Source organism: Lagopus muta, chromosome 4 (genome assembly GCF_023343835.1).
Source record: "Lagopus muta isolate bLagMut1 chromosome 4, bLagMut1 primary, whole genome shotgun sequence".
In the NCBI taxonomy this organism is placed as follows: Eukaryota; Metazoa; Chordata; class Aves; order Galliformes; family Phasianidae; genus Lagopus; species Lagopus muta.
Window position 1 is genome coordinate 65,038,017 of NC_064436.1, and position 20,073 is coordinate 65,058,089.

The following is a 20,073-nucleotide window of genomic DNA, read 5'->3' on the forward strand; positions in this document are numbered from 1 at the left end:
ATGTTCATTTTTCAATATTATGTCTTTTGGCAGATTACTGAAAGATATAGCTGCAGCTGAGAAGTAACTCGGACTGTGGTGTAATAGCTCACCAGCACTAAGTCAGCAAAAGTGTAATATCTGAAAGCTTACAAAGAGGTGGATGAAACCCCTTGTAACTAACATACATCAAGTTCTAAGGGATTTAGAAAAGCTTCTATAGGTTATTGAGGAAATCAGTGGAAAAATGGTTGTGAATAGAATCTGGTAGTTTATGGGGATGGCCAGAAACTTTTGTGAATTTAGTTCAGACCTATGAATGAAGAAGATAATGCTCTCTGTATAGTATCATGGGCTCAAATCCCAGATAATTTGAAGAAAAAGAAATCATTACCATGATGTGATCCCTTATAAAATTACCGTGCTGCAGAATGATGGAAGTGCAAGTGTAATATTCAAAGGCAAATTAGGAGAAATATTCACCTAAAACTAGCAGACCAAAGCTGTTGCTAGTAGATACTTTAGTATGATCAGAAAATTCATATGGAATAATTTTACAATTTGTGCAAAACTCTTATGTAATTAGAAAAATACTTTTAAAAATGCCAATATTGTATATGAGTAGTTGTCATACATGCTTTTCAAACTTTCATACTGCACGGTTAGAAAAGAAGTTACTCAAGATTGCCACTTATGTTGGAAAAAGTGTGAGGTGGGACATGGACAGTGCAGTGCATCATGAAATCACGTTATCAATACTTGATAATGAATCTGAAAGACTGAAAACCACAGCCAGGGGGTCTGAGAAAGGACCAGGAAGAATTTTGAATATCACTAGGCTTCATGCAGGAGAAATATAAAAAGTATAATATATAAATAATAATATAAAAGTATAATATAAATAATATATATATATACTGCTTGGGCAACACTAAATACCTTGATGGTGTAAACTATGTCACTCCTACTGACAGTAGCACAGACATGAAACCCGTTAAAGGCAGTCAGATTGGGAGAACTGTGATGATTAAATATATGCAGTGTCAATAGGCATTGCATCTTCTACATTCCAGTAAACTCTAGTCCCAACAATGTATCAAACACTTGAAAAAAACAATACAGAGAATACAGTATTTAAAAGGAAATTAATTAATATGGAGCCTAGATATATCAAGTCTTAGTCTCAGTTTTAGTCTTAGCAGGACTCAGCTGGAGGTCAATCTTTATGTGACTGGATAGAGTTATGGTTCTAACACTGTTGTAAATGAAACATATCTAGATTTTAAATCATGAGACTTTTTAGGGTATTCATCAACATAAGATGATACAAACTCAGGTTTATCTTTCTAATTTTTTTTTCATTTCCATTTGCTGAAATAAATGCCATCATTCAACAGGAAAAACTGCTGATGGTTTGGTGGAAATTTCTTTTTTTTGCAGGGACTTGAGAAATTTTCCAGAACCTACTCCAGGCTATTCTATTGATATTTTGAATTCCTCAGAGGCTGTAAGAAGGGATTAACTGTTGGATGATATCCACATGAGAGACCATGAACACTACAACTTGAAGGCTTTGCAGCATAATAATCTGTGGAAATGTCATCTGAAAAGCTGAGATAATGTCTGAAATTTGCCAGTGGGCAACAGTACTGTATCTGGGGATGTGAAAAAGATAGGCTTGAGCCTGATTATAAGAATTCAAGATACATGGAATTGAATCTGAATAGAGAGACTTGTGGCTCTTTGGCTTATGTCTTACAGGAGATAAGCACTTAGTGACCTTCAGTCCCTCAGTGCTCTTCTGCCCAGACTTTTCATGATCTTGAATGTTTGTTTCTTGACCTTGAGACCTAGCTAAGAAAGGAGCTTTAGAAAAAGTTGAATTGGATCTGTTGTTATGATGATCTTTTCATGAATAATTTTTTGGCAAGCTTAGTGTAAATCTGGATGCTGTTCATGAGCTGTTAGTATTGCAAGGTACTGAGGAAAAATCATTGATTCTGTGAGAAGACCAAATGGCAATGTACTGTCAAAGGTATGTTCTTATCTGCAGAACAGATATTTTGATGAGCTGCATAGATGGATAGTTTGCAAGTCAAGACCTGCAGAATGGTATTATGGAAAATGCATTGAGTTTCTGTTCCCTTGTAGTTCTTCTGTCCGCTATACATAACTGCTCAGAAGAAACTAGCATGTGTAATATATCAGCTATGCTTTCTTCAATTTTAGGCACTAAGTCCTTGGAAAATATCAGTGTAGCTCTGTGAACTCTGTCAAACTAAGGCCAAATGGTTATTTCAGGAATTAGACATAGAGGGACATCAGGATGTACATAACGGCACAGTCTTGCCAATCTCTATTGTTCTTGAACTTATGTGTCTAAAATGCTACATAGTACACCTGCTGATGCCTTTTCAGAGAGTGATATGGAACAAATGAATTTTTTATTGTACATTTATGTGTTCTAAGATTGTGTTTAGTTTATTTTTGGAATTATGTAATATTGAGTCCCTTATGGTTTATATTCTGTAATAACTCCTAAGCTTTATTTCGGAAGAGCTATTAGTTCTTCAGAACAACTTCTAGTTGTTCTCTCACTTTTATTTGCACAGATGATCATCTTTCTGGCAAAAGAGTACTTTATTCATACCCTACTACTTATTGCAAGCAAAGATTTTATCTAATCCCAGTGCTGAAGTTTGTCTTTTCCAAGTTTATTTATGTATAAAGAAAGCTTTTTTCCTGTCAGAAAAATAGTCTCTTGAGAAGTGTTGGGTGCTCTGTCTCTCATACTCTGAAAGAATAATGCACCTTGAAAGTGAAAACTTTGGATCTTGTTTGGATCATTTTTCCTTTGATTAGAATTTAAGAAGGCTATTCATTAATGCTTCTTAAAAATAATACGAAGCAGAGTAAGACGTAGAATGTTTTCATTCTTTGTACTATGGCAAAAATATACCAGTTACGTACCAAATGACTCATGAGATTTGTAGTCATGGGCACTACTTAGCCTGCACACCCTGCTTAGGGGACTTGATAAATATCATTTCTGGGAGATTCAGGGTGTTGAAAAGTTAAAACAACTTTGGTTGAATACTATTTGTTCCAGGAGTTTTGTGTTTCTCAGAGAATCTTTCCATCAACTTGGAGCAGCCTGGGTCTGCTCGCAGATGTGGTAAGATTCTCCTCTTCCCCAAAGCCTTCAAGGCCACAGTCTCTGACTTTCTGCATCTCTCTACCTTCACTTAAAAATATTCTCCATTGTGGTCATTTTTCTCCAGGAAATCAGATAACTGCTTCTCCTTCCTGAGAGCTTTTTTTCAGTGTGTATGAACAGGTTATGACAATCAGATAGTCTCTCCTGATCAAGCACATCCTCCTTAGACTGCATAATATACTGTACATACAGCTAACTGTGGTCAAACACCAGTGAGAGGCATTGCTCACTCAGAGGCTGATAAAGTTCACGACACTACCATTGTGGCCACTCAGAAGTTGGTGGCCCATTTCTCAACCAATCTACATAGAAGGATTTGACTAATCACTGGTAACAAGACAGTAGATGTTCTATCTGATTCTGTTAAGCATGTCTCAAAGCAATCCTTCACTCTCCAGAGGCTTGCCTCTTTTGTCCATGCTGTGCACATTTTCAGACTGGCTGATGAATCAAAACATCAGGTCGTCTGTCCCACCGCTAGAGATGCAAGTCAAGTGTAGAGACTCAAATTCAGATCACTCAAATTCAGAGCAATTCATCAGAATCCCAGCACCTGAAATTCATTAAAGCACAGAAATGTCTAGGAAATATCAGTGGCGGGGTGGGTGTGGAAAAAAGGAAATGTAGCACTAAAAAAAACCCCCTAGATGTGCCTATTGATGTTGTGTGTGTACTTCTGTAACTTGAAAAAGGTACACGAGGAAGCACCTGTCTCATACTGACGGGATTTTCACGTTTCTTAATCAAAATTCATCCCCTTTACCAGTTTTTTCCTTCCAGTTATCTTATCCAGCTGGCATGGTTATGAAAATACTAAACTGCATACAGACAAGATGCTAAGAAGTGCTTCAGTTCATTTTCTGGCACTTGACTGAAACCCAACTTTTTAAACTGTTGTGTTGCTGGGATCACAGTGATGTTATTTTTGCCTGTGCAGAAGAGAAAAATCCATTGTAATTTTGTTTTTCTCTAGATGTATTTAAGAGTTAATTATTTATGCATGAACTTTGTATTCAGTATGACTGCAGCTCTTCTCCTGGGGAATGAGTGAAGCCTTCCAAATTATGTCTTCATTCAAAAGAATTTCCTTAAAATTTAAGCAAAAATCTTGATCTCCTGAAATTATTTTCCTGATATGCAGTATAAAAGCCAGAATACTCTGGTATATTTGATGTTGAATATCATTCCTGATAGTAATTTGTATTGTTTATGTCTTTGGCACAATCACTGAAGATGTATGTTTGAGGATTTGTATGCAGTTCATATTCTCTTTTTCTGTTAACTTCATTCTTCTATAAATGGCACTGTAAAATATTTTTGACTGATAGATGTTACAGAGAAACATCTGTCATTACACAAGAAGTGTGTAACATTTATGCCTGAAGACTTTACCAAGAACTGGACGGAAAATATATTTTCAGGACATTGGGTGAGACAGTGGGTGCTGATTCTCATTTCAGGTAACTGAGATATTACTCAGAAATCCTGCAGCAGAAGAAATTAATCCCTAATTAACAATTAAGGTTGTTAATGTCTCTCTCAGTAAAGGAAAGCTTTTTTAAGCTGAGTGTTTTGATATATAAAATGTGAAGTAGATTAATAATCCAAATGTAGCTTTGAAATTGTTTAGCACTGGGAAAGTAATATTTGACTAATGGAATGCCTTACTGGTCATGCATTCAAATGATTTCTATGGGAAAGTAGTTGGACTATTTTCTTTTTTTTTTTTTTTTTTTGAAAGTAAATCATATTTGCTATTCAAACAAAAAATCTCTGCTTTGGCTAGATCAAAATTTATCACTCTCTAAGACCTTTCTAAATATACGTGCACGCATATCATTAAATACATAAACAATCCATGTACTGTTCTGTAATACTGTGTCTCTGTGTTCTTTAGAGAAAAGAATAGAGCATTTACATTTACTTGTGAGCCCCGAAATAAATGAAGCCCTACTTTCCAATATCCAAAGTTAATAGCCCTGGCACACTTCTACTTCCATGGAGGCCAAACAAGAAGAGGGGATTTCCATTTCTTTCCTTCAGAAACTGTCTGTATTTGGATTCATTTCTAGATATCTTTGGAAGACAGGAATACATAGGAGGCTATGTTATAGGAGAGGAATACTTAATAAACAAACAGCTGGGATTTCACATTCTTTCACAACATCATGTTTTTAATACCAGGAAACAAAAGCCCATCTTTGCACCCCTCCCTGAAGCCACACTGCCAAGACATAAATCCAATAACATCTTTAGGGCTGCCAGAGAATTATAGTTTTCCTTTGGGAATTCTGCATTTTCTGAGATAGTGTCAGTGTGAAATAAGTCCTTCTTATCTGAGGATCTCAGTGTGCCTCGAAGACATTAATTGAAGGCAGGTGTATATCTGAAATAAGTCTAAATTCATTCTAAGTTAGCACAATTAAATATTTGACAGATTTTTTCTTTTTATAAAATGATATGAGATTTGTTTTACAAAATATATTTTTCATGAATCTTATTAACCAGTATTGATAATATTTTCATTGTTTTTAGAAGTAGTCTGATATTCTGATTATATCTCCTCAGATAGAGATCCTCTTTACAGAAATTGAAGTCTAATATAAGAAAGCACAGGATCCAAATGTATCATTGAAGATACTAAATTGAGTCTTAGCAAGCAGTGTTTGACAATCCTCCAAAACTATCCTCAATCTACTAAGAATTTCTTATGAGAGTTGAGAAACATATAAATTGCCATTATAATGCTTAGTGAGACTATTAAAGGACCCATCTTGAAACTGATAACATACAAAGACTGTTTATAGGTGTTGAAATTTTGGAGAATGTTAGAAAGCCACAACTAGGGTTTATTGTCTGTCATGCAACTTGAACTCTTCAGTTATTGTGAGATTACTTCTTGAAAATGTTACCTGAGTTTAGTGCTGAAGCATCTGCAGAAGCATATATATATATGTGTGTATTTAATTTAAAGTCACCCATATATGCATCACCATGCAGAAAGTCTGGGTGCAAGTGATTGGATTGGAAGAGCAAGATGTATCCTGGTTGAGTGAATTGGCTTTCAGGAGACTTCATATTACAACAAAATGGATTATTTAAAGCTAGTACTCAGATGTAGTACAAAGAAGATATATAGCATAATAATTTACCATTATCTTAGTAAAATAGTTTGTGCATAATAAGAACTAACTTGAAATTTTATTACTAGCAGTCTGAAATTGACTCTTTTTCTTCATTAATCAGGTTCAGGTGTTTGCATTTATTTGACCATTTCTGCTTAAAAATTAAAAGTCCGTAGCACATACAAAATTTTGCAAATTATTTCTTTTACATTTTATTTTATTTTTTACATTTTCTTTGATTTCTTTCACAAATTATTTCTTTGCTTATAGTAGCAAATGTCATCACTCATACTTTACACTTCAGTAATTGGTTGTATAGTTAACGAAAAGATAAAATGAATCTAGTAGTATTTATAAAACACAGTCTGTAGATGAGATAGGAAGTCTGAGGAATACCAGGCACGGATTCAAGTGTTGGTGCAGGCTTGAGAAGATGTGTATTTTGCAAGATTCATTGTAATCTGTGAAGGGCAAATTGTACAATGTTATCTTGCTCATTTCACTCTCTAATGCTTTGTCTAATTTTATACAATCCAGAAGCTGAGGCTCTCGGTACCAACTGAAACTACTACTATGTGAAACTTAGTGTTTTGTTTAAAAGCAGATATAGCCTTGTAGAATAAATTTTTGTTTCTTTCTTTGTTTCTTTTTTCTTTTTTCTTTTTTTTTTTTTAACTATTTCATTCTAGTAATATTCGTGTGTGAGCTAAACTAAGCAAAGCTCAGTTATTTTGGACACCAGAATATTTCGTTTATATCAAATAAAATAGATTTATTTAAGAGTAGAAGATTAGACTTCCCAGAACAGGTCTTCATCAGTGACACAGATCTATATTATCTCAATCAGAAATTGTTTTTGATTGTTTTTGATGTGGATATTTGCAGGCATTATACAGCTATGAAAAAATGTTTAAGTGATGCTGGGCAGGCTGTGCCAGTGCCACTCGTTTTGAGAATAAGGTTTTCTTCTTATCACATCTGAACCTCCTCTGGCACAACTTAGGCCTATTGCCTCTTGTCCTATTAAGATGCATTAATATTATTTGCTAGCCTGTCTATGTAGAATCGTGCTTGTTCTAGTCCCAGTTGATCTTACATCGTTTCACTAAGTAGTACACTTTAACAAGATGGAGAACATGAAATTGGCCAGGAGTGTGTGATAATAGTTCTCATTTTAGAGAATCCCTTAAATTCTCTCATATTATATTTAGCTTGGATTAGTCTAAATTTTTATAACCCATGTGTGCTTTTTGCCCCCCCTGCGACTCATTCCTTTTCCCTAAAGATACATAATGAACATAAAATTGATGTAATGTTGTCTGAAAACATTAGCAGCTTTATTGGGCTTTTGTATTAAAAAAAAAAAAAAAAAAAAAAACAAACAACAAACCAGCACATAACTTTTAAAATAAGTTTTTAACACGGAATGATACAACAATGAACTCCACCATGCATCGTTTGCTCATTCCGTATGCTCCTGAGTAATTACTTTCAAAAATCTCCCCATTGTTATTATGTGAAAGGGTAATTTTGTATGTTTGTAAACAGTTAAGAAAACTAAGAAATTCGTGATTAAGTCATATTAAGAGAGTTTTTGTCTTTTGTGCATGTGAATATCCCTTCTATTTAGGAATGCTGGGAAGTCTGAAAGACCATAAATCTTAGTGCAAATTTTTCTTGCTTTTCTTTTTTTTCCCCTCAAAAATGTTACATTAAAAAACTCATCTGAGTTCACTTCTCCTACTGAGTCCTCTAAGATGGTAAACTTTTCCTAAAGGTCCAATACCTTTCAGTCTACCCAATAAATTACAACTCCCTTGCAATGAGTTACTGTTATAATGAAGACTCGCTGGAAATGCAGTGTATTTTAATAGACAAATTAGTCTAACTTAAGCTCTAACCATCTGTTCCATTCTCATTTATGACTCTAAAAAGAACATATTTTAAAATTATATCATTTAAAAATAATGTAAATTATTGAGGCATGCAGTAAGGCTTCTACGTATTTGTTCATTCAGTGTAGCATACTTATGGTAATAGTGATGTTGCCTCCTTGCTCCAGGCATGTATGAAGGAGAAAATGGTTAATGCCTGATACAATAAATTTGCAGTTATTATGACGCATTAAGTATGTCAAAAAAGATATTTTACTCCTAGAGAGTTACAATGAATGTAAATCTCTGTACTGGAGCATCCTGATGGGATACCTGGAGGCAAAGCTTTAGCTAATTCTACAACTTGTAGGGGGTTAAGGATATCAGAGACATTAAATGCTGACAACTGTAGTTTTAATATGCTGGGGAAATGGAGCTATTCCATATCACTTTCTGTGTTTGTTAACATTTATGCCACCACCAGGGATCTCACTAGGATTTATAGGGAAAGGACATGCTGATAGCTATTTAGAGGGAAAACAGTATTTTTTTTTTCTCTCCTGCAGACTCGTTGCATAGCAAATTGTTGTACAGATTGACAAAGCAGCAAGGAAGTCAATAGAAAAAGATATGATGTTCTTAAAGACACAACTAAACAGCCAACAAAAACTGTTCTCCCTCTACTGCCTTTCGGCTTCATTTGTGCCCCCCATGTTTTAAAAGAATTGTATTAAATATTTATCTCATATCAAATCTCGTGAGATGACGTTGTTATGGCTGATTTTAACTTCAGAATAAGCATCAGCAGCCTGACAGTATTCCTCTCTGACTTCATATACCTGTGGTGCTTTATTGGGAAGTTACTTTTGCAAGTGGAAGAGGGCAGCTTTAGTTAATTACACTTTTTCCTCTGGCAAGATTGGATAAGCTTCTGATCGCAATAAAATATAAGACCAGATCCAAGTCTGACCAAATATTTAGATGAAATACAACATCAGTCTTATCAGTTTAGTATTTCAAAGTTTCACCTGAATAAGCTACAGGCAATGTAGAGTGTGAAGAGGTTGTTCCTTCTGTGTATTTTTGGGTAGGATGAGTTTCCTTTTGGAAGTATCGCTGTCTACGGAGACAGCCAGTTTGAGGCAGGCCAGATGCTATGCTGTGAGAGAGCTAAAGTTAGATAAGAGGAAGGCCAAAGTTAGCATTTATAGAGCACTCCATTTCATGTCTCCTTTTCAATCATTTGCAGAATGACATCAACGATTATAAAGGGAACATCTGCTGATGGCTTTAGGAGGTATTAAGTTTGGAATGACTAATTTAGCCGTATAATTAACAGAAATATGGTTTGTTTGGCAGAATAGGAAAAACACACTATAGAGATACTGATGATAATTGTGAAGACCAGTAATAGAAATGAAAATGTATCACTTCAGTTCATTACATGTCTGAGACTGTCATTCCAAAGTAAGTGCCTCTTAAAGCCAGATGCTCCCTCTGCAAATTTGATGTGTGTTTATAATGGGTGGACAAAGGAGATATTACATCTTTTGTTAGCACTAAGTACCAAGGTCAAATTGGGTAAATAAGCAATGATTTCAGAATTTTAATTATATAAGAAATGATTCCTATTTAATTCTTGCAGAAATTTTTCTGCCTCCTAAGGATTTTCTAGCAGGTAGCATTTTGAGATTAACCGTCTTTTTCATGTGTTCAGACATACACATTTTGAAGTATGCTTTATTTCTAACCTTGTAAATATTAGGAACGTAATTCAGATCTTCTCTGGTTTGGCTGAGGGTGCACTGCAAGCTTAATAGGAGGCATGTGGATGTTTTCACTGTAGCATAATGAAAATTCAACAGAGAGGTTTCCTCTAGAATACTAATCAGTGGAATTACAAGATATTTTAACATGGGACACAAAGTGGTTTTATTCTGAATAAAAATTTTTGACCTTTCATTATTGAAACTGCTAAAATTTTAATTTCCCAAATCTTCCGAATTTACTTTTCTAGTTGCTCATGTATTATTTAATGTATGATTTCACTCTATTCTGTTCCAATTTATAAACTAACCTTGTAACACTGAGCACATCCCAATACACAGTGATTAAGACTGTTTATTTGTGGTTCATTCTTTTCCATTTCCAACCCTGTATTTGTAGCATCTTGTTTTGTGAGGTTTTTAGCATTTATTTTCTTTCATCTGATTTAATTCGGAAAAAATGCTGAGAAAAGAAAGACAGAAACTTTCCTTCTCCTTACTTTTCAGAGTTCCCATACAGACATCTTCTTTTGCCAGTTATTTTCATTCTGCCCATCATCATTTTGTTCAGTCTTGCAGAACTGGCAGATTTCGGACTGCCTGGTTCTGTTTCACCAGACCCAGGCTGAATGGATCTGTGAGCAGATCTAAGGTGAGGATTTAAAAGTTTGTGGTACATGAATATTCTGATAGTATTCCACAGTATGAATATTGCTGGTATCTGGAGGGAGCGGCGTGGTTATAGGTGGGTGCATTTTCAAAAGAAGAAAAGGGCTGATTTCTAACTCACGGTGAGGTGAACTTCAGGTCATACTTCTGTGGGATGGCATCACCCAGGCTGTAAAGGAAGCTGGTCAGAAATGCATCCATAGGGAAAAAAAGGAAATTGGACATTTCCAAAAGTAGTGCAGCGTATTTTATTTTACTGTGTGGAATCTGGTACGTTAGAAACGGCTTAACTATGTAACTTCTGTGTACTTTTCTAACTATGGGTACTTCTCTCTAGCGAAAGTTCCTTACTAGAGGAGAAATCACATTACGTTTTCACCCCGTCTATATTTTCCACTTTCTATTTAGGAGGTGATAAGTTTGGGCCATGGTGGCTGTTACTGTTCCTTTCCATGCCCTTTGAGAGCTCAGACAATGAAATAAAGCCAAAGCTGCAGCTGCAGCAGAAAATATGCACTTTTTAAATGAGAAACATGTTGCTGATTTCCCCCTCCCTACAGTAAATCGGTGCATAAGATAAAGAACAACATATCGTGTAACAATTAGGCCACAATCTATTAACATCTCAGTTAGCAAAAGTTAAATACAAGTATAACAGTTAATTCTTTTTTTCAGCAACTATAGCACGTATACTGTTGGGTGTGATATTCTGCATTGCAAAGGGAAAGTGCTTTCTTCTGTTTTCTTTTTTTCTTTTTTTTTTCTTCTGTAGGTTAAATGTTTATTCTTCAGTTTTAGATGAATATTTTATATGTAGCAATTTTATACATGTGTCAAGCTTGTAAAATTTTGGTAGTTTTTCATGGAGTATGTTTCATATAAACACAGATTGAAATAGTGTACTGCCACGAAATTTGCTATTTTTTGTCACAACAGCTTCATGTGCTTCTTCAGTTTGATTAATTTGAACACTCATCTGTTGGAGGGGCAGTGATTTCTTGTGTGTGGAAAACCCACAATGCCCTATTTTGCTTTGACAGCTGTATTTATTTCAGTGAGCTAATTAATGGGAATCCCAGTTGCTAAGATGGTTTTCTGATGCACTGTTCCAAAGAAGCAGCTGACAACTACGCACTGTGATTTCAGGAGGAAGAAAGTGCTTCATTTCTTTTTTTCCTCCCTTGATCTTCAGGTACAGAATAGAAGGATTGTCCATTTGAGAGAACACTGAATACAGGCAAATCCTTCAGTTTCACTTTAAAATTCTTACTTTTTATCATTGAATCGTTTGAGTTGGAAGGGACCCTTACAGGCTATCTAGACCAATTCCACTACAACAAACAGACACCTACAGCTCCATCAGGTGCACAGAGCCTTGTCCAGCCTGACCTTGAGTGTCTCCAAGGATGGGGCACCCACCATCTCTCTGGGCAACCTGTGCCAGTGCCTCAATACCCTTATTGTAAAACACGTCTTATATCCAAATACAGTAGTAGTTTTATTTATTTATTCACGTATTTATTCATTTATTATTTTTACTAATTTTTTAAGAATTGTCTGCAATATGGATAAATGAATCATATTTATATTTTAAAATATATTTCAAGCTAAAATAATTATACTATTGTTTTAAGCTATCTGAGCTACTTCTCACAGTGGATTAAGCAATGTGATTGCAATGACTAATTTTCTTTCATAGTATCTTCAGTATTCTAACACATAGAAATCTTTGATTTAGTAGTTAAAGTTATAACAAGACATAACTGTGGATGAAAGCAGAAGTCAGAAATATTTAAACTAGCAATTAAATGTGACTTTCAAAAGCAGGATGAACTTGACCTTATTTTTTAGCATGTCCCTATGTTGAGGGCAATTAATAATTGACACTTCTTCTCATAGAAAGTGACAAATTGATCATCATTTGGAGTCTTGAAATCAAAATTAGATACCTTTGAAAAAAATCTTCTGTAGCCCAGTCTAAATGAAGACTGACAACATTAACTTCTGGTGAAAAGAAAAAATGATAATGTCCCAATATGAGATGGCAAGAAATTATTTGGTCTGTGTAACTAAGAAGCTGGATAATATATCTGCAGTGGATTCTTCTAACAGTCTCAACAGTCTGTTAATCTACAAATGTTCAAATAACACACAGTATGGGTACAAGCATTAGACGGAGCATTTTGAAATGAAGGGTGACATTAGAGAGGCAGTTTGATTTAGCAATTAGTGCATGGATTCACAAGTCAGAAATTCTACATTCTATTCCCATATCTGACATTGATTAGCAAGTCACATTAGGACTTATTATCAAAAGTCAGATATGCAGCTGATCATCTAATTAAGATCATCATACTATTAGCATAACTGCATTTGCAAATCATGCATGCAGAGCTTTAGCCTTTGTTTAACCTTGATCTGTGATATGAAAGCAATCTGTGTCACAGACTTATACAAACCTCTTATTCTATCATTTGAGCAGCTCACAGTTTTTAATATATTTATCCTCCTCAGACTCTGTCAAACTGGGTATTATTATTTATCCTCATTTTGAGAAATTGGAATGGCAGCACAGAAATATGATGCTCGGATTTCAAAAGATTAGACAGTCAAAGATACAGATAAGCAATTAATGAAATTTTCTTAAGTCCCAAAGAGGATCACATCCTTAACTCCTATGAGTATTTTTCATGATTTTTAAGTGCCTAAAACACTTCAGAATTGGGTTCTGCATCTTGTTAGGTCTAATTCCATTTGGAAACTGTGTTCGTACTAAATATATGGCATATTAGGGGGCTTCAGTGGCTAGTTTTAGTCTTATCCTGTAGAGTGAACCCTTGCTAAAGCTCACCTTCTGAATAATTTTATTCCCAAATCCAGTTCGTATGATGCTCCAACACCGGTCCATACAAATGAAAGTACAGTAAACGGGAATGAAATTTGCTTCAGGAAATTTGCTTCAGAAGATCAGAGTTGGGGTAAAATGTTGTTGCAGACTCACTCAGTGATTACTAGAATCAAAGCCACCTGAGAACTATTAAGTAATTGGATTCCTCTCTGCAAAGGTGGAGAATTTAGATGTCCTGACCTGAAAAGCTCGCTATTAGCAAACGAGTTTGGCCATCTAAAGATTGCTTTCTAGTTTGTAGCTAACTGAAAAGCTGGATAGAAGTAATTAAAACTAATTTGATAAGAGAGTTACTTAGTTTATGGAAGATTAGACAATTTAACAAGACAAAACACATAGCATCTGCCAAACTTTGCTATATTCTGGGATTATTTTAGTAAATATTTAGAACCTCTCTTTGCCAATTTTATGAGAGAAAGCAATAATTTTCCATCCACTGCACACTCATTTTCATGAATTTTCCACATGATGAGAAAATGAAAGAAGAAACGTCTTATTTTAAGGATTCAAAGCATATGGTAAAAGGATTTTTTGAAATTAAATTCACTTTCTTGTAATAAAAGAAAGATTAAAATTTTAAAGAATGAGAGTCTCAGCCAGGTAAATACTTCAAAGATCTCCTTGATTTACTTAATCCACTAACTGCTGGTTCATTATTTTAAATGAATTAACTTTTTTCACTCAAATGTTACAAGGATAAGTTACAAACATATGACAGGTGCTCTGTGAACTGGTATTTCTTACCTGAATGTTTCATTTTTTTACAAAATATGAAATGAACTTCTTTCATCACTGTACATGTAAATAGACACCAGCCCATGTGATGTGAAATCTGCAGATGTCCAGGATTTTCTAAGCTATTTATCTTTCCTCCCTTTTTTTTTGTAGTACTTCGGTCACGCTGACATACTGAAGTGATAAATACACATGAACGTTATTCAAGAATGCTGAAAATGAGGGAGGGTACACCAACTATTGCCTTAATAGCCTTTTCATGCCCTGAAATACTTCATCAGAGTGAAAAATAAAGGAAGTGAACAACAGGTACTGAAAACAACTAAATGAATAGAACAGAGTCACAAACTGGTACATCAAGAGGAAAAATCTGTATAGGTTTTAGACCAAAAAATTATATTTTATTTAATTTTATTCTAAGTTCTCAGTTATGAGGTATTTATTAGGTGTCTAGGGTTTTTTTTTTCTGGTTTCTTTCTTAGTAAAATGATGTCTTAATGCGCTTCCTTTCTCTCCCTTTGACTTTCAGGGAAAACTTAGAGTCCTGATGACTTGTATGAAATAATATTATAGAATAACAGAATCATAGAATGTCTAGGGTTGGAAGAGAACTTAAAGCTCATCCAGCCCCAACCCCTTGCCATGGGCTGGTTGCCTCCACCAGCTTAGGCTGCCTATGGCCCCATCCAACCTGGCCTTGAGCACCTCCAGGGATGGGGCACCTGTCAGTATGTCACCACCCTACCAAAAACCAACATTCGTCAACAGCTCATCTTTCCCTGGGCTTTCCTGCAGTAGAATCTTTCTAATGTTATTTTTATCTGTTTTATCTGCTTTGTTTTTATCTGCACAGATTGGAATTAATTTTGTGGGGGTTTTTTTCTTTCTTTTTTTTTTTTTTAATCTTAGGAGACACTCAGATGCTATGACAACAGTTATCAGGATTATAGGCTGGGTAGATAATTATTTGACAGTAACTAGAGGGGTGAGACAAAGAGGTGGACACATTTTAATTATGTTTGTAACATCTATCCATTTGTTCTTTTCTGTATTGCATAATTTGCAGGAGGGAAATGAGCTTTTTACATAGTCTGATAGTGATGGGACAAGGGGGAATGGTTTTATACTAAAAAATGGGACATTAAGATTGGATGTTGGGGAAAATTTTCACTGAGATGGTGGTGAAGCCTTGGTGTAGGCTGCTCAGAGAATTGTAGATGCCTCACCCCTGGAGGTGCTTAGGACCAGGTTAGATGGGGTCCTGGACTTGATGTGGTGCCTCTTTTAATAGTTGGTAACCCTGACAATTGCACAAGGGCTGGAACTAGATGAGGTCCCTTCCCACCCGAGCCATTATCTGATTCTATGATAATATGTTAATAGGTGTATTTTTGTATCACCATCATTCTAGACTATGGTATCATAATCTAATCTCTGGAACATGAGCATAAACCTGAACCTTTCTAGATCAGCTCCCATCAGAAACCAGGGCCTGAAGAGAGCAGGTGTGCCTAGTTCTCACCCAGGTCACACCCAAGGTAGGAAAATGGTGCATTGCTAAACTTGGAAGCAGAGAAAACCTTTGCAGAGAGCATGGAGTTCTTCCTATTTCTGCTTCTCATCTTCATGACGGATCACAAGGGGGGCTGTAAAGGTACATGCAAACTCTTTAGCAGGATCTGTTATGTTAGGATGGGGGGAAGTGATTTCAAAGTAAAAGCGGGGAGATTGAGACAGGATATAAGAAGTTTTTTACAATAAGGTTGATGAGGTACTGGCCCAGGTTGCCCAGAGAGATGGTGGATGCCCAATCCCTGGAGATGCTCCAAGTCAGGCTGGAGGGGCTCTGAGCACCTGATGGAGCTGTAAGTGTCCCTGTTCATTGCAGGGGAATTGGATTAGACGGCCTTTAAGGATCCCTTCCAACTCAAATGATTCTATGATTCTATGACAAAGCAGAGTGTTTTGTTCCTTGTTTAGCCTCTATTTTATGCTGTTTGGTTTTAGAAGGGTGTGACAGAACAGTATTGAGAAAGGCTGCCTCTGCTTTTTCTTGGCTGTGACAGTTTGTGTCAGGTGGACAGAGGGAGAGAGGGGAGACTGCAGTGCCTGCACGCAGACTGAAAGTCTCCTGAAAGAGCACATGGCCTGCTTGTAGCAGGGGAGCAGATCTACAGCCAAGCCTCAGAGGTCAAAGAGAGGATACATTCCTAGAGACCCAGAGGGAGACTGTGTGAAGGCTGCTGCGGCCCATGGAGGCAGTGCAAATTGATGACTCCAGAGCATCTGGAAGGAGGGACTCATTCTGAAAGGAAATAGAAAACAGGGGGAAATATTTGTTTTCAAAAACTTTATTTAGACTGCATCATCCAAAAGATCTACATCTGCTTGATTTTAAGGGGTTGCTGTGCTCGAAGGAAACACAGAGATCAGGATCACTTCAGTGTTTTGGGATACGTTCTCTCTGCAGATATAATTGGTGAGAACTACCTCGAGGCTCAGACCTCCTCAGAATCACACCATAACCTCATGAACGCAAATGTTTACATATAAGCTTTCTGGGATGAAGATCCTCTCTTCCTTATTTGGAAATGACTGTAGAAATTTTAGTAAAATATCCCCAGAGTAATTTATTTGGCCAGTCCTACTGGTAGCAAGAGAGAAATAGCTACTATAATGGACTAGAAAACATGGAAAAACAAGCTTGCTGATCAAACTCTTGAATTTGATCTAATTCATGTTGACAGCTCTGCTCTGGTTAGTACAAGGGATCTAAGAGCACACTCCAATAGTGTTTTCTCTTTCTCTCAATCTCTGCATGCTTTTCCATCTCGAGATGTTGAAATTGAACATTTGAGCTCTCCAGGAAAGCATCTATCATACAGTCCACACTGCAAACAAAGTGTATTTTCCATTCTGTTTATCACATCATTAATTTATAAAATCTGTGGTTCAACATTACATATTCATAGACTCATGAGACCACATACAGTGGGCCAAGTTCTCTGCTTGTCCTATATTCTGAGGCAATCCTGGTACAATCCAGCAAAACAAATGCATAAGCTACAGGACCAAATTATCAATAAAAAACACTGATCCCTGTGTAAACTGAACATAAAGCGTAACAACTAACCTTTCCCTTTTATCTTCTTTCCCTTTGTGTTTTGAGATAACTGACAGTGTTATGGAACATGAACTGAACTCCAGATGTTACAAAAGTTGTAATCTATAACCATCCTGTATGATATCTATTGAACAAAGTTGCATCATGCTTTACTTTGTCTGTGTTATATTACACTAGCTGGCTGAGATGCCAAGGGATTGGTGTAGGGAAAATAATAGTTGGTAAAAATTGTAATTCTTATTGCCTGGTTTATCATATTTGATAGCACATTTTTGAAGAATTCAACAAAGAAAGTGTGTAAATTATGTGATATTGTGAAATTACAGGATTTCTTTCATGATATTTTTGGGTTTGTTACATATAATATGTGCAGGCTTATCTTTGTAAATTACTATGCAGCTCAAAATAGATTTTACAAACTGTTGTCTTCAAAAGTACTAAAGTTATTCTATTTAACTGTGGTGGGAAAAAAGGCAGGTCAGGTAATGCTGTCACAAGATCTGCTCACCTGCAGGTGAAAAGATGCAACTGCATGCATTCATACCAGTTTTTAACTATTAGAGGAAAAAATACTGATATTGTTGCTGGGGATGATCCAAAATTTGGCAAACTGATGCATCTGTGAATCTCAATGTTGGCATCTCAGTGTCTCTGTTTTATACACAAGCTGTAAGAGAGTCTTATGTAAGAGTAAGTAGGGGCTGCTTACACAATCAAATTTGCCAAAAGTTACTTAGCCAAGAGAACTGTCAAAATCACTATTGAGATGAAGACATCTGTCTGTGAATTAGAACAGCACAGAAGGCAAATGCTGATGTAGTTTTGGAAACAGTGAACATGAGAAGTAGGAGATACAAATGCAAAAGAAATGTGTTATGCACAGTATTGGTAGAAACTACTTAAGACTTTTTTAAAGGAGAAGTCCAAGAGAAAGATTCAGGACTTCCAGATCCACACCTGGAAAAAGGTAAGTCTTTTCTTACATCATAATACAATGTGCTATAAACAAACAGCACCTGATGAAACAGTATCTTGGTAAATTTGAGGGCAGTACTAAATCAGTGGGGTGGGCTAGTAACAGATTTTTCCAGATAGACCTTCATAATCTTGATGAGAAATCCCAACCTAAAAAGTTCAAGAAGGAGTCCACATTTTTGCCCCTGGGCAAAATGATCCCATGCATCAGGTCAGGATGGGAACAAACTGGCTGAATAGCAGCACAGTGAAAGGAACCCAGGGATTACTGTGGACATCGAGATGAATGGGAGCAAAAAGCGTGTTCACATCATGAATAAAGCAAAATGCATACTGGGCTACAACAGGATTTGCAAGGCCAGCAGACTGAGGGAAGTTGTTACAGCCTCTACTAAACACTGGTGAGGTCACACAGCTTAGTGCCCTCAGTTGAGAGATTTCCAAATCAAGAAAGATGCTTAGAGGCTGAAGAGTCTCATGGAGGTCTATCAAGGCAACCAGACTGAAGTGCATAGCATATGAGGAGACCTGAGTGAGCTTAGCTGGTTTAGTGCAGAGGATTTTGAGGGCAATCTTAATAGCAGCCTACGCTGTCTTGAAGGATGTTTCCCATCAAAGACAGCAAAACTAAAATTCCAATTGTTCACAGCAGATTAGGTTGTAGGGATGACAGTTTCAGGCAGCACCTTGGAAAATTCAGATTGCTTGGAATGAAAAACTTTTTCATAAGGATTTTGATGCAACATTAGTGTTAGTTACCCAGGGAGGTGGTAGAAATCTCCATCCTTTGTGCTTTCCAAGACTCAGCCAAAGCTGGCCTTACCTAGTTGGGGTACAACCCAGCCTTGAATAAGATTGAAAAATAAACACCCTTCCAACTGGTGTTTCTATGATTCCATGAAACAAGTTGATGAACTCTTTTTGGTTAAATGATTAAATATTCAGTATTGTCCAAAAAATATTTAGGACTACATTTCTGTGACTACCACATAGGTTTGCTGAGTTAAAATAATCACTAAAGAACATGGTTCTGCCTTATATACACCCAAGATTAGTGTTCGTGTTGCTTTTCTGAGTATCCATTACAGAATATGAGACTCATTATTTAGCTGATTAGTCAACACTTACAGTTTAGACTTTAACTGGTCTGGCTTTTTCTATAATGTTATTTCTGGAGACAGCTAGAATTGTGTCAGGTAACTGTCATATAGGGTTATTAGTTTCCAAATAATAAACAGAAGGTGTGGACTGAGAAAGGGAAGAATGTAAATTATTACTAAAGTCTTCCCCCAGTTCTGTGCTTGTTTGTCCTTTAGTTTCATTAAACTGTATTTGCTTTAAAAACTGCATGGAGTTCATAATTACAAAGATGTGTTTAGAACAGTTCCTCAGTACTTGAAAATTTCAATATATTCAGTAAACTTTATGGTAACTTTGAAGAGCAGGTTAGGACAAGAAGTGAGGAATAATACACTTAATTGAACCTGCAAACACAATACAGGGTGGTTAATTTAGATATGATTTGGGTTTTCTATTTACAAAATAAATTATGATATACGTTTTACATATTTTAAAACAATAGGTCAGGTCCTGGTTATGTTCATATTTCTGTTGCATATTTCTGTTGTTGCTTATTCAGATTTATACCAGTGCTTTAGAATGAAAAAACTGTTCAAGCATTTCTAGCAATGCAGTGCTTTC

General features: G+C 36.0%; 1 protein-coding gene across 4 annotated transcripts in view; it reads left to right on the top strand.

The window, feature by feature from the left end:
• Positions 1-20,073, top strand: part of LOC125692128 (spondin-2-like) — a 57,022-nt gene that overhangs the window by 19,321 nt on the left and 17,628 nt on the right. The window contains exons 1-2 of one of the 4 annotated variants that reach the window (XM_048942250.1): positions 15,843-15,927; positions 16,673-16,752. The exons of 2 other annotated variants lie outside the window; for them this stretch is intronic. The gene's annotated coding sequence lies outside the window, so the exon portion shown is untranslated. Of the gene's footprint in view, positions 1-15,842; positions 15,928-16,672; positions 16,753-20,073 lie in introns of those variants that run through there. One more of the 4 variants, XM_048942251.1, reaches the window with a different exon arrangement.